Raw genomic sequence first — 13,579 nt, forward strand, 5'->3', positions numbered from 1 at the left:
TCCCCCCCTTCTCTCTCTCTCTTTTTCTCAAAAAAACCCAAACCAAACCAAACCAAAACAAAACAAAAAAACCCTAATGTAAGCTGCTAATTTTCCTGTGTGGTTTGCTTATGCGTGTAAATCTTATAAGTACTGAGACAAAGGTTAGTACCTTTGTACCTAAGCCTAGGTGGCTCAGTTGTTTGAGCATCTGCCTTTAGTTCAGGTCATGATCTCACAGCTCATGGGTTCAAACTCTGCAGCTGGCTACGTGCTGAAAGATCAGAGCTCAGAGCCTGGAGCCTACTTTGGACTCTGTGTGTCTCTCTCTCTGCCCCTCCCTCACTGGCACTCTATCTCTCTCTCTTTTAAAAATAAATAAACATTAAAAAAAAAAAAGAAGAAGAAGAAGAAAAGGATTATTGCTTTCCTCTGCCAGGTAACAACCAATCTAGGATTATTTAAACAATTCTATTTGAAAGTTTCCGGGCCATCCAGATGCTATGAAATTAGGGCAACAAATCCACAGGAGAGCTCGCTTATAAATATAATTTCTCAGTCTTGTCTCCCCTTCCTCTCAGTGCCAAGATTTGAGACAGGCAATTTTCTTTCTCTTTTTCTCCTTTTTTTTCTTTTCCCTGTTACCATTTACTGGTCAAAAGGCAGGGGGAGAGTTTATCTCTAGTTCACTGTCTTACTGAAGATATAGCTTCTTGATGTTCCCACGTTATGGGGAAAGGTTTCCCATTAGACTCTTACTTGGAAGGGACCTGCGCTTTACTTTCTGGCCTCCACACTGAACAGGATCATAAAAGCTTAAATGGTCGTCTTCTGCAAATGTTCTCAAGGTGAAAATACTGGATGAAATGCCATGCTTGCCTCTCTAGGTTCTCATGTTCACTGAGATCTGGACCCAAGTATTCACTTGCTTGCTAGCTCACCAAAGCAATCATTCAACAAATAGTTCTGGAGTGCTCCCAATATGCCAGCTACTTCTATGTGTTGGGGGTGCATCAGGGTAAGAAACAGACAACGCTTCCTTCCCTTAAGGTTTGTATGTCACAATCACTGAGTGGTTGTTTTAACAAGATTTTTTTTTTTTAATATTTCATCTAGCTTTTCTATTTGTTTGTTTTCAGTGGGTTGACCTAGCACTAGTCTGTCATATATCAAAAACAGAATATCTTTCTTTCAATCAGACCCTGTAAAATGTAGGACAGTAACAGTTTTCAGGGGATCTCTTTACCTCTCTCTTTTTTAGGTCCCTTGGATTTAGTGCTTTGAAATGAGCATAGGGCTGAGAAATGGGAAGATGGAAGGTTAATCCCATTTTACATTTTAGCAAGTACAAATATCAGACCTTAATTTTCTTCCTGGATTAAATGGGTTGATCATGTCTCCACTACAGGGTGACCAGAAGGCATTAATGGTAAATGTAAGTGAAGGCACACTGCGGGGATTATTCTTCAGATGCCAATATTCTGTTGTTTTTGAACTAGATAAATAGTCCTCAAGGAGTGAAGTATCATGTCCAAAGTCATCCATAATAAGGTACTATTCAAGTCAGTCTCTTTTTTTTAATGTTTATTTTTTTTTTGAGAGAGAAAGAGAGAGAGGGCATGAGCAGGGAGGGGCAGAAAGAGAGGGAGACACAGAATCTGAAGCAGGCACCAGGCTCTGAGCTGTCAGCACGGAATCCGAGGCGGAGCTTGAACTCACGAACCATGAGATCATGACCTGAGCCGAAGTCAGACGCTTAACCGACTGAGCCACCCAGGTGCCCCTGAGTCAGTCTCTTTTGGATGAGAGGGTATAGTTGTTCTTTCAGTGAACAGGGTTCACACTCAATACAGGCTTTTAAATTTTCTGGCTTTTGGGGAGGAACAACTCTCCTGAATTCACAGGACCACCCCATTATGCCTCAGCCATTAAATAGGGTATAAGCAACAGCAGAACGGTTGCTCTGATGAACAACCATAAAGCTACATACTGTATGTTCTTGGGAGCAGAAGGAAAGGGAAGATGGAAGATGTGGGGGGAGGAGACCCAACCTCTCTTGAAAGTCCTGTTTTCTAATACCCACAGCCCCTTAAAGAACTACCTCATCTGGGCCTACTTTATCCCTCTGGTATCAGTGAACACCCACACTGAGGAGGCTGAGAGGCAAATCGACTGTCTGGTGGGCCTCTTCCGTGTTCTGATGACCAGTGAAGGGCTGACTGAGGCATGTTCCTACAGAGCTCCAGGCACCTCTGTGCCATTCCGTTGCGATGTAAGTCCGGAAAGTCGTGACCCAGTGGTCCAAGGTTCTGCGACGTAGCTGAATCCGCTGCTACCTGGGTTGAGGTAAAAAGCCTGCAATGTACTAGCTAATTATTGGTTCCTTTCTCTGCGTTCACCAATGGATTCTAGAGAGATTTAGAAGATGCTTTGCGCTTCTGGTCCGGTGCTCAAGTTGCTCCGGAAACCCAAGTCCATGGACTAGTGGAATTCACAATCATACCCGGACAAAGTGTTTATTTATAATAAAAAGAGAGTTTTTCTAATAAAGAGAGGCAGATGTTAACCATCTTGATTCATTTCAAATGTGCTTGGACTAATTCAACAAGCTTCAAATGGAGGATCAGAGGGCAAGCCCTGTTTTCCTTATATCCTTCAGGGTCACATTAAATCCATGTTGTGCTTTCTGACAGATTAGAAACAGACTGCCCAACGTACCCGACAGTGTTGAGATGCAACTTTTCTGTTGAATGTAAAACCCCAGTTTCGTTTTCACGGTTATGATTAACAGTTGTTATTTATGCTAAATTCCCTTTTATTCAAAATCTCGGACATGCAAGGAGGCTGCCTACACGCCAATCATTTCACACTCTCTGTTTAAACCACTTATCCATCATTAAGTGCCAAATGGGTATCAAGGTAAGCAAAACTCAAGGGATGTTAAGAGACCCATTCATAATTTTCTAACAATATAAAGATATGTTTCTCAAACGGAAAGGACAACGCTGCATGAGTAAGACTCCCCTGAGTCCAAGGATGCTGTTTAATTGTGTTTCAGAAGTTTACTCTTGCCTTAAGTAAAGTGAAACTGGTAACTAGTAAGTCCCAGTGCAGACCCACTGATGAACAAGTTGCTTCAGTGCAAACAGAGAGGCTCAAATATTTTGACTTTACCATTTTTCACTGAAGTCTTTCAGGAAACCTGACCACAGCTGTCCTTGAGGCCAGATGTGAGCTGTAAAATTCAGTGAATTTAATATACCATGCAACCTCCCTGCCTTTTTCGACAGGCTGAAGCCCACAGCGTCTGCGTGTATTAGCTTTACATAGCTCTGGTTGCGGGGTCCAGATGCCTATTATCCTTGGTTGGGGGGGGGGGGGTTGGGCGGTGGCTCAGATTACTGCCAAGCTGGCGCACAACCACTCCATTCAGAACCTTCTGCTTCTATTGAGGTGAAGGAACCCCACAAATTGCACTTGATACTGGCCGTTCCGGAAAGTATTGGGACGAAGTCAGATACCTTCCGTTTTTATCAACGGTGAAGCCGCTGCCCGAGCCCAGTTCACTGTGGCCTCCACGAAAGTACTTTTCCCGGAGGGTTGCAGGATTGCGCCGGCATGCCCCACAGGACAGTGAGCACTTTGCAGAGCGCCGCGCTGCTGGGTTCTCAGCTCCCCACCTCTCGCCAGTGCATTTTCTGGTCTGTTAATTAGAAACTCAGGACGGTGCAAATGCCTGTCTGTAACTCCTCAGGGCGAATTCACAAAGCCTGGAGAGCAGTGATGCAATGGAAAGAGCCCGGGCTTTCAGAATTGGAAAGACCCAGGCTTAAATCAAGCAACACCATTGAATTCCCTGAATGCCCGTTGATTCCTGCCTAAGCCTCACTCCTCCCGAATTTAAGCAGTCATTTTCAAGCCAGGCTCAGGACTGCTTCAGGGTCTGCAAATGTCTGAGTGGCTTTTTAAAAGACATATTAAAAACTTTAAATAAAATTGTAATTAAAAAGCACAGACACTCAAATAGGCCGGGTACCTAAACTGCCCCAGTGTTCTTACGGATGGCCCTTCCCCATGTGAGATAAAAAACTTTTACTCATGAAGTCCTACTTTAACCTATACTGTATGTTGGAATCCCAGGTAAAATTTGGGGTGAGAAAAAGGCCTCCACTGTTTAAGATATTTCCCTGGCTCAGTCAGTTAAGCGCCCGACTTCAGCCCAGGTCATGATCTCGCTGGTTGTGAGTTCCAGGCCCGCATTGGGCTCTGCCCTGACAGTCCAAAGCCTGGAACCTGCTTCCCACTCTGTGTCTCCCTCTCTTTCTGTCCCTCCCCCCCCCCCCCCCCCCCCCCACCTCATGCTCTGTCTCTCCGTCTCTCTCAAAAATAAATAAATATTTAAAAAAGCTTTTAAAACATTTGAAAGCCACTGCTTAACAGCCCGATCCCAACCCTCCCCAAATGTCCTTCCGCTCCCGAGGAGGACCCGGGTATTGTGCATCACCCAGGAAATGCTGCAATTTTAAGGTGCTTCATTTTTTAGATCTTTCATCACTCCTTTGGAGGTTTAAAAAAGTGACAGGGATGGGGGGCCGACTGGGTGGAGCACATCCTCTGCGCTGGCGAGCGGATGGATAGCACTGAGCCTGGGCGCAGACTTCTCCACTCGCCAAGCGCCCTTTGGAGGAGGAGTGGTGGGGCCTGGAGGATGGCGGGGTGGAACTTTCCCGCAGAGGAAGCCAACCTAGCCACCGGAAGCCAGCAAGGCCTTCCAAAATTGGGGCTTGTTGGGTGCAGCTGGAAGGAACGTGAAGAAGAGAGACGGATGAAATACATGCAGAAAGCTAGGCAGTGAGCGAATGATGCAGGCTTGGGTATGGGGTGCAAATGCGCTTGGATTTCATCCAGTGAGAGCTCAGTAAGCCCTTGGAAGTTTATATATATGATTGATACACACAGCGTTACATTAGTTTCAGGTCACAAGGGTGGGTTATTTACTTATTTTTTTTCAAGACAGATATTTGGGAACTTCCACATGTGTCTTTTGTATTTTCCGGACGGTAGTATGAATTACTCTTCCCTTTTTCAGCCCTCATGGTTACATTATATAGCTTTCTGGGTTTGGGCTTGCTTTTTTTTTTTTTTTTTTTGGATCAAATAGGTCAAACAGAGCTGTTTAAATTTTCACTGGTCTTGGTCACTTCCTAGGGTGACTTTGGCCAAACTCTTAAGCATCCGAATCGAATTTCCTAGACCTGGCACCATTTCCTGGGAAGCAGATTAGCTCACAGTAAGGGAGGACCTCATTTGCACGTGTTCTTTCTTCCCAAGACACTCTTGGGACTCTTCTTCACCCAGAAAACTTCTCTTTATCTTAGCACAGATGTGCTTTGCCCAGAGTGGCCTTTACCCAGGTACTCAGACAGGATTAGGGCCCTGAGATACTTTCCAGAGCTCCTGCAACAGCCCAGGACTGGCCTGTACCAGTTGAAATGCTTGTAATGATTTGCAGTCCTTTACTTTTTCTTTTAAAGAAATGATCGTCGATGCTGTAGCCTCTGGGCTCTTACAGACATGAAAAAGTCCACCAACTATCTTGATAAAATCACCAAGTAAATAGGGGCGCCTGGGGGGCTCTGTGGGTTAAGCCTCCGACCTTAGCTCAGGTCATGATTTCCCGGCTCGGCTCGTGGATTCGAACCCTGAGTTGGGCTCTGCACTGACAGTGTGGAGCCTGCTTGGGATTCTCTCTCTCTGTCCCTCCACCCACTTGTGCTTCCTCTCTCTCAAAATAAATAAACAAAAACTTAAAAAAAAATCACTAAGTAAATCAAGTTATATGGCCATGGAGAAATCTGAGGTTAGCTTGATATTTTTCCACCTTTTTTCCCCCACCTTTCTTTTTTTTTTTTAAATTTTTTTTTTTTTAACGTTTATTTATTTTTGGGACAGAGAGAGACAGAGCATGAATGCGGGAGGGGCAGAGAGAGAGGGAGACACAGAATTGGAAACAGGCTCCAGGCTCTGAGCCATCAGCCCAGAGCCGGACGCGGGGCTCGAACTCACGGACCGCGAGATGGTGACCTGGCTGAAGCCGGACGCTTAACCGACTGCGCCACCCAGGCGCCCCTCCCCCACCTTTCTTAGTACGTGGTTGCTTTTTGCTTGGATGACTGAATAATTTTTAGAACTTTATTGAAGTATAATGTACATAAAATAAAATATACATGGTCATAGTGTACGATTTGATAAGTTTCAGAGTATGTATATAACCATCAAATAATCACCACAATGAAGATAACAGACATGTTCACTGCTTCCAAATGTATCCTTGTGCCCCCTTGTAATTCCGGCTGTCTCCATCTGCCCTTTCCAGGTAACTGCTGTTCTGCTTGCATCACTGCACATTAGCTTGGGTTTTCTAGAGTTATCTATACATGGAATCATACAATTTGTACCTCCTGTTTTGGCCTGCCTTCTTTTACTGAGCATAATTATTTTGAGATTCATGCAAGTTGTTGAATGTGTGAATAGTTTATTCATATATTTACGTAGTCCATTACTGAGCGGTAGTATACTACTGTATGAATGTACCAAAATTTATTTATCCATGCACTTGTTGAGGGCATTTGCATTATTTCCAGGTTTTTCCTATTGCAAATAAAGCAGCAATGAATATTGCTCTGTGTGTGTGTGTGGGTGGGTGTGTGTGTGTGTTGATAACTTGGAATTTATCAAAATAAGAACTTCTGCCCTTTAACTTTTTAGTTGTTTTTCTAGTGTTTTATTTATTTTTGAAAAAGAGACAAGAGTGCAAGCAGAGGAGGAGCAGAGAGAGAGGGAGACACAGAACCTGAAGCAGGCCCCAGGCGCTGAGCTGTCAGCACAGAGCCCCACGCGGGGCTCAAACTCAGGAACCGCGAGATCATGACCTGAGCCGAAATCCGACGTTTAACCGACTGGGCCACCTAGAGGCCCCGAACTTCTGCCCTTTAGATAACACTGCCAAGAGAATGAAAATACAAATCACACACTGGGAGAAAGCGTTTGCAAACCACACCTCTGAAAAGGTCTTGTAACCAGAATACATGTATTGTGTATTTGAAAGTTGCTAAGAGAGCAGAACGTAAAACTTCTCATCACAAGAAAAAAAAAGTCTGTAGCTACGTGAGGTGACAGATGTTAACTAATCATTTTGCTATATGTATATTATTTATATAACATATATACCAAATAATTATGTTGTATATTTTAAGCTAATACAATGTTATGTTTCGATTATATGTCAATAAAACTGGAAACTATATTAAAAAAAAAACTTTAAAAATTTAATACTAAAGGGGCACCTGGGTGGCTCAGTCGGTTGAGCGTCTGACTTCGGCTCAGGTCATGATCTCCCAGTTCGTGGGTTCGAGCCCCACATCGGGCTCTGTGCTGACAACTCAGAGCCTGGTGCCTGCTTCAGATTCTGTGTCTCCCTTTCTCTCTACCCACCCCTCACCCACTCACTCACACACTCTCTCTCCTTCAAAAATAAATAAACATTAAAAAATTTGTTTTTAATTTAATACTAAAAAACAAAAAATCCAACTGAAAAAGAAATGGGCAAAAGATTTGATCAGACATGTCACCAAAAGAGTTATTTAGAAACATTTAACACATTGAGGACATTGTGGGTCTTGCCTCCAAGCTCTGTTAGGCTGGCCCAGAGCAGCATTTGGTCTGGAGCTAATTTTTTCCTATGACTGAGGCCTCTGAGCACTGTCCCCGATGGCCCATGAATTCTGAGGCTTCCCACTCTGGCTCTTGGGAACAGAACAATTTCTGGCCCTGTGAGAACCCTGCGAGAATCCTTTCGATGGTTCTCAGATAGCTTCCTCCCTTGCATGTGCTGACAGTGGATGGGGACCCCCCACAGATCTCCTGAGTTCCTCTGGACAGCTCTCCCCTCTCCGGCCCTCTGCCCCGTACTCTGGACACCTGGCCTCCCCAGAAGCCCATCTCCATCTCTTCAGCTCTGGGAAACCACTGGCTCCACCTGGGGTCCCATTTCCCCCGGGGGGCGTAGAACCTCTCCCCAGAAGACACATTTGAGCATCTGTGGGGCACATCTCATTCTTTTCCAGTCCCTCAGGGATCACTGTGGTGTGTTGTGGGGAGTGGGGCGCAGGAGGGTCTCATGTCTTGAAAACCCTTCTTGTTCCATACAGTTGGTCCAATGGGTGTTAGTTTCAGGAGGGAGAGTAAGTCCAGTCTCTGTGACTCCATGTCAGCCAGTGTAGAACTCTGAATGATTGTTTTTGTTTTTTTCACATTTATTTGTTATTTTTGAGAGACAGAGAGAGGCAGAGCATGCGTGGGGGAGGGGCAGAGAGAGGGAGACACAGAATCCCAAGCAGGCTCCAGACTCTGAGCTGTCAGCACAGAGCCTGATGCGGGGCTCGAACTTACGAACCGCGAGATCGTGACCCCAGCCGAAGTCAGATGCTCAACCAACTGAGCCACCCAGGCACCCCTCTGAATGATCGTTTTTAACCGAACAGTTATATTCAACCCGCTTCCTGACAGTTGCTTCATCCTCACAACAACCTTCTGAGATATGGCATTTTGACCCCCCAGCCCCCCCTAGAGAGGTAGCACAGATTGCCAGTGAGGACACAGACTGTAGCTAAAAAGAACTGAGAGCTGAACGCTGGCAGTCTTACTGTCAGCTCCACATGCTTCAGTAATATACTATACAGCCCATTCTTGAAACGTGGTACCTTCATCAGTATTTCTTTTGTGTCCAAATTCTCTCTCTATTTTTTTCTGGAACAGAGTGTACCTTATTAAGTGAACTTTTGTACTTACAACTTGAATACATTTCCAAGAATCCGTTCTCTGACTTTTTTAATTCAGGTACATCTGCCGTTTGTGTGTTGGATTATCTTTGAAACAGATATTCATTGACGGCAGAATGACTCAATGCCATATTTTCTCACAAACGATAACGGTCACGATTAGATGATGCTGGGTTATGCTGTGCTACTGAGACATCAGCTGGAGAAAAACACAGACATCAACAACTCTGAGCTGGAAAGCGATGGAGGGCAATTGGACACAATGTGAGAAACTAGTTATGTCTTAACTCGTTTATCTTGTTATAAATCTTGATAAGGTATCCTTTTTGTGTGTGCCAGAACCGTACGTGATATAAAACAATCTTGCCTATGATTAAATGAGCTCCATCAGTAAATATAAAAATGCTAAGACAACCTTGTGTCCTGGTGTCATCGGCAGCTCTTTTTTCCTTTTTGAGTGCTACGTAAAATAGCCATGTGTCTTGCAGTTGATGGTAACTTTGCTTTAATGAAATAAGATGTCATCTATCTAAATGTTTTAATTGTTTTCTGTTTCCCCTCTGCACCAACCCTTATCTAAAGCCTTTATTTCAATAATTAAATTTCAGACATGGTGTTCTGTTTATTACATGCCTAATGTATGTGTTTCCAATATTGCTGTTTTGTTCCTTATTTTGTTTCTTTAACTGCAATCTCCATTTTTTTCCATTCATTCTATTGTTTTTACTATTCCTTTCTCTGAGCTCGTTCTTTGAAAATGAGTTTTTATTAGGTTCTATGGTGGTAAGGGAATTTCTTTCATTTCCTTGGTTTGAGTTCTTGCCTATGGAATTAATTTCCCAAAAGGACTTTCTCGCTTTATTTTTTCTACTTAAGCTTCAGCCAGTTTGCTCCCATCCATCCTTTCCTTCCTCCTTCGGGGTCCTGCCCTGGCCGGCCCCTCCAACTTCAGCCTGTCAGATTCCCTTCAATTCTTCAATGCCTGCCTCGACTACATCTTTAATAATGCTTTTCATGATTTTGTGAGAGCGGTGAGACCTTTCCCTCTTTCCGCCCCTCATAGCATTTGTGTCATGCCTTGTAGAGCCTTCCAGATTCTCTCTTGGAGTTTAATCAGTAGGGCTTAATCATTTAGGGCTGCGATAGGTTTTTTGTTTTCTTTTGTTTTCAGCATATCTTTGTGTTCCCCAGTCACAGGAAGGTGATTTGTACCTGACAGATTCTTGGCAAATATTGGTTGATTTGAACCAAATTGATACACCTAAGTTGTATGGGAAAACTCCATCATGTGAACTGTTAATTTCATAACATGATTTTAACATCATTGAGGAGGTCTTCACATATCTCAAATAGCGGTTCTCTGCCTTCAGGACATGTGAGAATCACCTGTGTAAGTAGTTTTTGTTTGTTTTAAACAGCAATCCTTGGTTCCGGCCAAATCTACTAAAACTGTAATCATGGAAAACGAGCCCCAAGAAAGTGTTTTTAGAAGCTCTACAGAAAATTTTGCTCATAAAAGGTTAAAATACTGCTGTTAGGAAGTCAAGTGATGATTTTCTTTTGAGCTGTATGTAGATTTGGGGACCTTTCTTAGATGTCCTCATAACTGAGTCTGGGTCCTAATCACCTAAATGGCGAATGTGCTGGAATGTTTAAAAATGTTAAAAGGTAGAACACAGCAAATATGGGGCTACTATAAGCCATTTCTTCACAGATTAAACATATAGGTTGATATAAAAATAATCTAGCCCTGACAATTTCTTCTTTTTCCCCTCCTCCTCCTTCCTCCCTCTTCTTCCCTTCTTGACACGATGTCATGAAAGAGAGAAACATACATTATAACTATGTTGTGCCCTGCAGTAACATAGGCTCAAATGCAAAAATATACATTCTGTCAACTAAGAATAAAGCGCTTTTTTTTTTTTGGCAGCATCTGCTTTATTTTGTGTAAATAGTGTGGAAACATGATTTTCAGCATGGCTAGCAAAGCATGTATGGACAAGTTTGTAAGAGCGTATTTATACACCACCCCAGGTAAGTCGTCAATCGGGTGATGTACACAGTTCTTTACTATGTACTGAGTAACCTCATGTTAATCATCCTAAAGCATTAGAATCTTTATTAAAAATTAATGTGTTTAAGTTAGTGCCTATACAAATTTCAGAATAGCCTCTAGGGTTCCCATCCTCCAGAAATTTAGAACCTAACGTGGATGAAAGAATGTGGATACAAATGAATTTACTTAAGTGACACAGAATTGATAGAATAAGTATTTTCTCTCCCATTGGCTATAAATAGGCATGTCTTTGTGGATCTGAGACTACTTGTGAATTTGCACAAACCATACAGCAGAAAAACTATGAATCTTCTGTAAAGATACAGATGTTCGAAATGCCAAGCTTTGGAAACAACAGGATCACAACCTCTACGTTTCAGGAAAGAGAACAAGTCTGGATTTAAATCACCCGTATCTTCTGTTGTGGCATCGGACACCTGATACCTTGGACACAGCTTCCTTGTGAGCGGTCCAGGGTTAATCAGTGTTCACACAGGTAAAAAACTCCTTCGGAGTCAGTTGAGTTAGAATAAGAGGTTCCACTCAGGGCTGGTTGCTTTTTGAGCCCCTAAAACACACTCTTTTTGGCCGCGGAGTCTGGGGGAGATGTTTTTGTGTGATCTGTCACTAGGATGTAAGGTTCTAGAGAGCAGAAATGTGATGGGACCCCGGCACAGCCCTAGCATCAAGAACAGTGCAAGGTACACGGTACATGCTCAGTGAATGTTCTATACAATGCTTTCAATTGAAAATTTTGTTTTTATTTTAATACTTAGTTCCTGCTTATAAAATAAATCAGTTCATTATAGAAATTTGGAAAAAACTTAAAACCTTAAGGAGAATATAAAAATTATGGATGATCATCATAAACTTTTTCAGTTAATGTGTGAGTGTTTTTATAAAAATGGTTTGGTGCATGTGTGTGCATGTGTGTGCATTCACATACATGAGTGTGTACACGTGAGAATCACTGAACTTATGTGCGTAAAGTTTTTGGCAACATATCGTGAGTTTTTTCTCATATGATTAAATTCTTTAGAACCATGATTGCTAGTGGTTACATGATTTTCAACCATGTAGATTTACCATAATTTGTTGGGCATGTACCCTATCAGGGACCATTAAGGTGGTTTTACTTAGTTATTTTTGATAAAAATAAATAATACAATTAAGAATGTCTTCATATGTTAGTCTTTTGACATGACTAATTATCCCCTTAGGATAACTTCTCTTTGAAATGATGATAGAAATTTATAGGGAAATAAAAATTTTCAGGAATATCCTTTTACTTCACTTTTTAGAACATCAGTTATCATTCTTTTCCATTGTTTCCAACTATGTAAAAAATAATATCTCATTTCCTGTGAATTTGAACTTAATTTTTTATTTGTGCATAACCATGTTTTCATACATGGATATTTTAATTAAATAAATTAATTGTGTATATTATTTATATGTTTTTGGTTGTCTTTTTCTTAGTGACTTATAAAAGCATTTCACATATTACAGATAAGAAGCATTTTATCTGTGGCACAAATTTTCCCCTTTGCCATCTCATCTTAAACGTTATAATGCTTTTGATGGACAGAAAATTTACATTTCTGTATATTCCAACACTTCTGTATATTCCAACACATTAATTTGTGGTTTATTTTATAGTTTTCATTCCTACAATGCTCTTTGTTAACTGTTATCACCTATAACCATTTTGTTTTAGTTCTTTTGTGGCTTTCTTTTCAGGAAGACTGAATTTCTTTTGACCAGTCTGTAATTTATTTCAATGTAAGGTGTGAGACAGAAAGAGAATTTTATATTTTACTCGTTGTCATGTTATAATGTATTCAATAATGGTTTCCTTCCCCAATTATTTTGTATACACATTTTCTCATCTATTAAATTGTGTTCCTGATCTCTTCAGTTAAAATATCACTTTCTTCATACTTTATGTATGCCAAAGCTTGATAATACCTTATATGTGGTACAGTAAATCTTTTCTCTTTACTCTTCTTATTATTTTTTTTAATTTCAGGACAATTCCCAGTAGTTTAAATTTTCAATAAACTTTAGAATCCTGGGGCACCTGGGTGTCTCAGTCAGTTAAGGTCAGGTCATGATCCTGGTGTTTGTGAGTTCAATCCCTGCATTGGGCCCTGCACTGACAGCACAGAGCCTGCTTTGGATCCCCTCTCTTTGCCCCTCTCTGGTTCTCTTTCAAAAATAAATATTTAAAATAATGAAAAAATGAACTTTAGGGGCACCTGGGTGGCTCAGTGGGTTAAGCGTCGGACTTCGGCTCAGGTCATGATCTCACAGCTTGTGAGTTCAAGCGCCGTGTCGGGCTCTGTGCTGACGGCTCAGAGCCTGGAGCCTGCTTCGGATTCTGTCTCCTCTGTCTCTCTCTGTCCCTCCCCCACCCTCTCTCTCTCTCTCAAAAATAAATAAAAACATTAAAAAATTAAAAAAAAAAACTTTAGAATCCCATTACCAAGTACAAAAAGGGGGAAAGGTAGGGTTTCTACCCAAAGTAAATAATTAAAATTTAAAAGTAACTTGGGACGAGTTAATCTGTTTATAATACTGAGTTCTACAGCACCTTAGGCCCCCACACAGCCCAACATTATGTTTTCACAAATACATCTCTCCTTTCTTTCAATAAAATAAAATCTTCTTTCATAATTCTCATCAAAGTTGTAATATTTTCTTC

The 13,579-nt window shown here is 41.8% G+C and overlaps 1 long non-coding RNA gene across 1 annotated transcript; it reads left to right on the top strand.

The window, feature by feature from the left end:
• Positions 1-318: 318 nt before the first annotated feature.
• On the top strand, positions 319-12,262 carry LOC122487702. The gene is made up of 4 exons (XR_006298446.1): positions 319-418; positions 8,878-9,083; positions 10,750-10,853; positions 11,118-12,262. It is a non-coding gene; the product is annotated as an uncharacterized LOC122487702 (long non-coding RNA).
• The last annotated feature ends 1,317 nt before the right edge of the window (positions 12,263-13,579 follow it).

The sequence above is a fragment of the Prionailurus bengalensis genome, chromosome A2 (assembly GCF_016509475.1).
Source record: "Prionailurus bengalensis isolate Pbe53 chromosome A2, Fcat_Pben_1.1_paternal_pri, whole genome shotgun sequence".
NCBI classification, from domain to species: domain Eukaryota; kingdom Metazoa; phylum Chordata; class Mammalia; order Carnivora; family Felidae; genus Prionailurus; species Prionailurus bengalensis.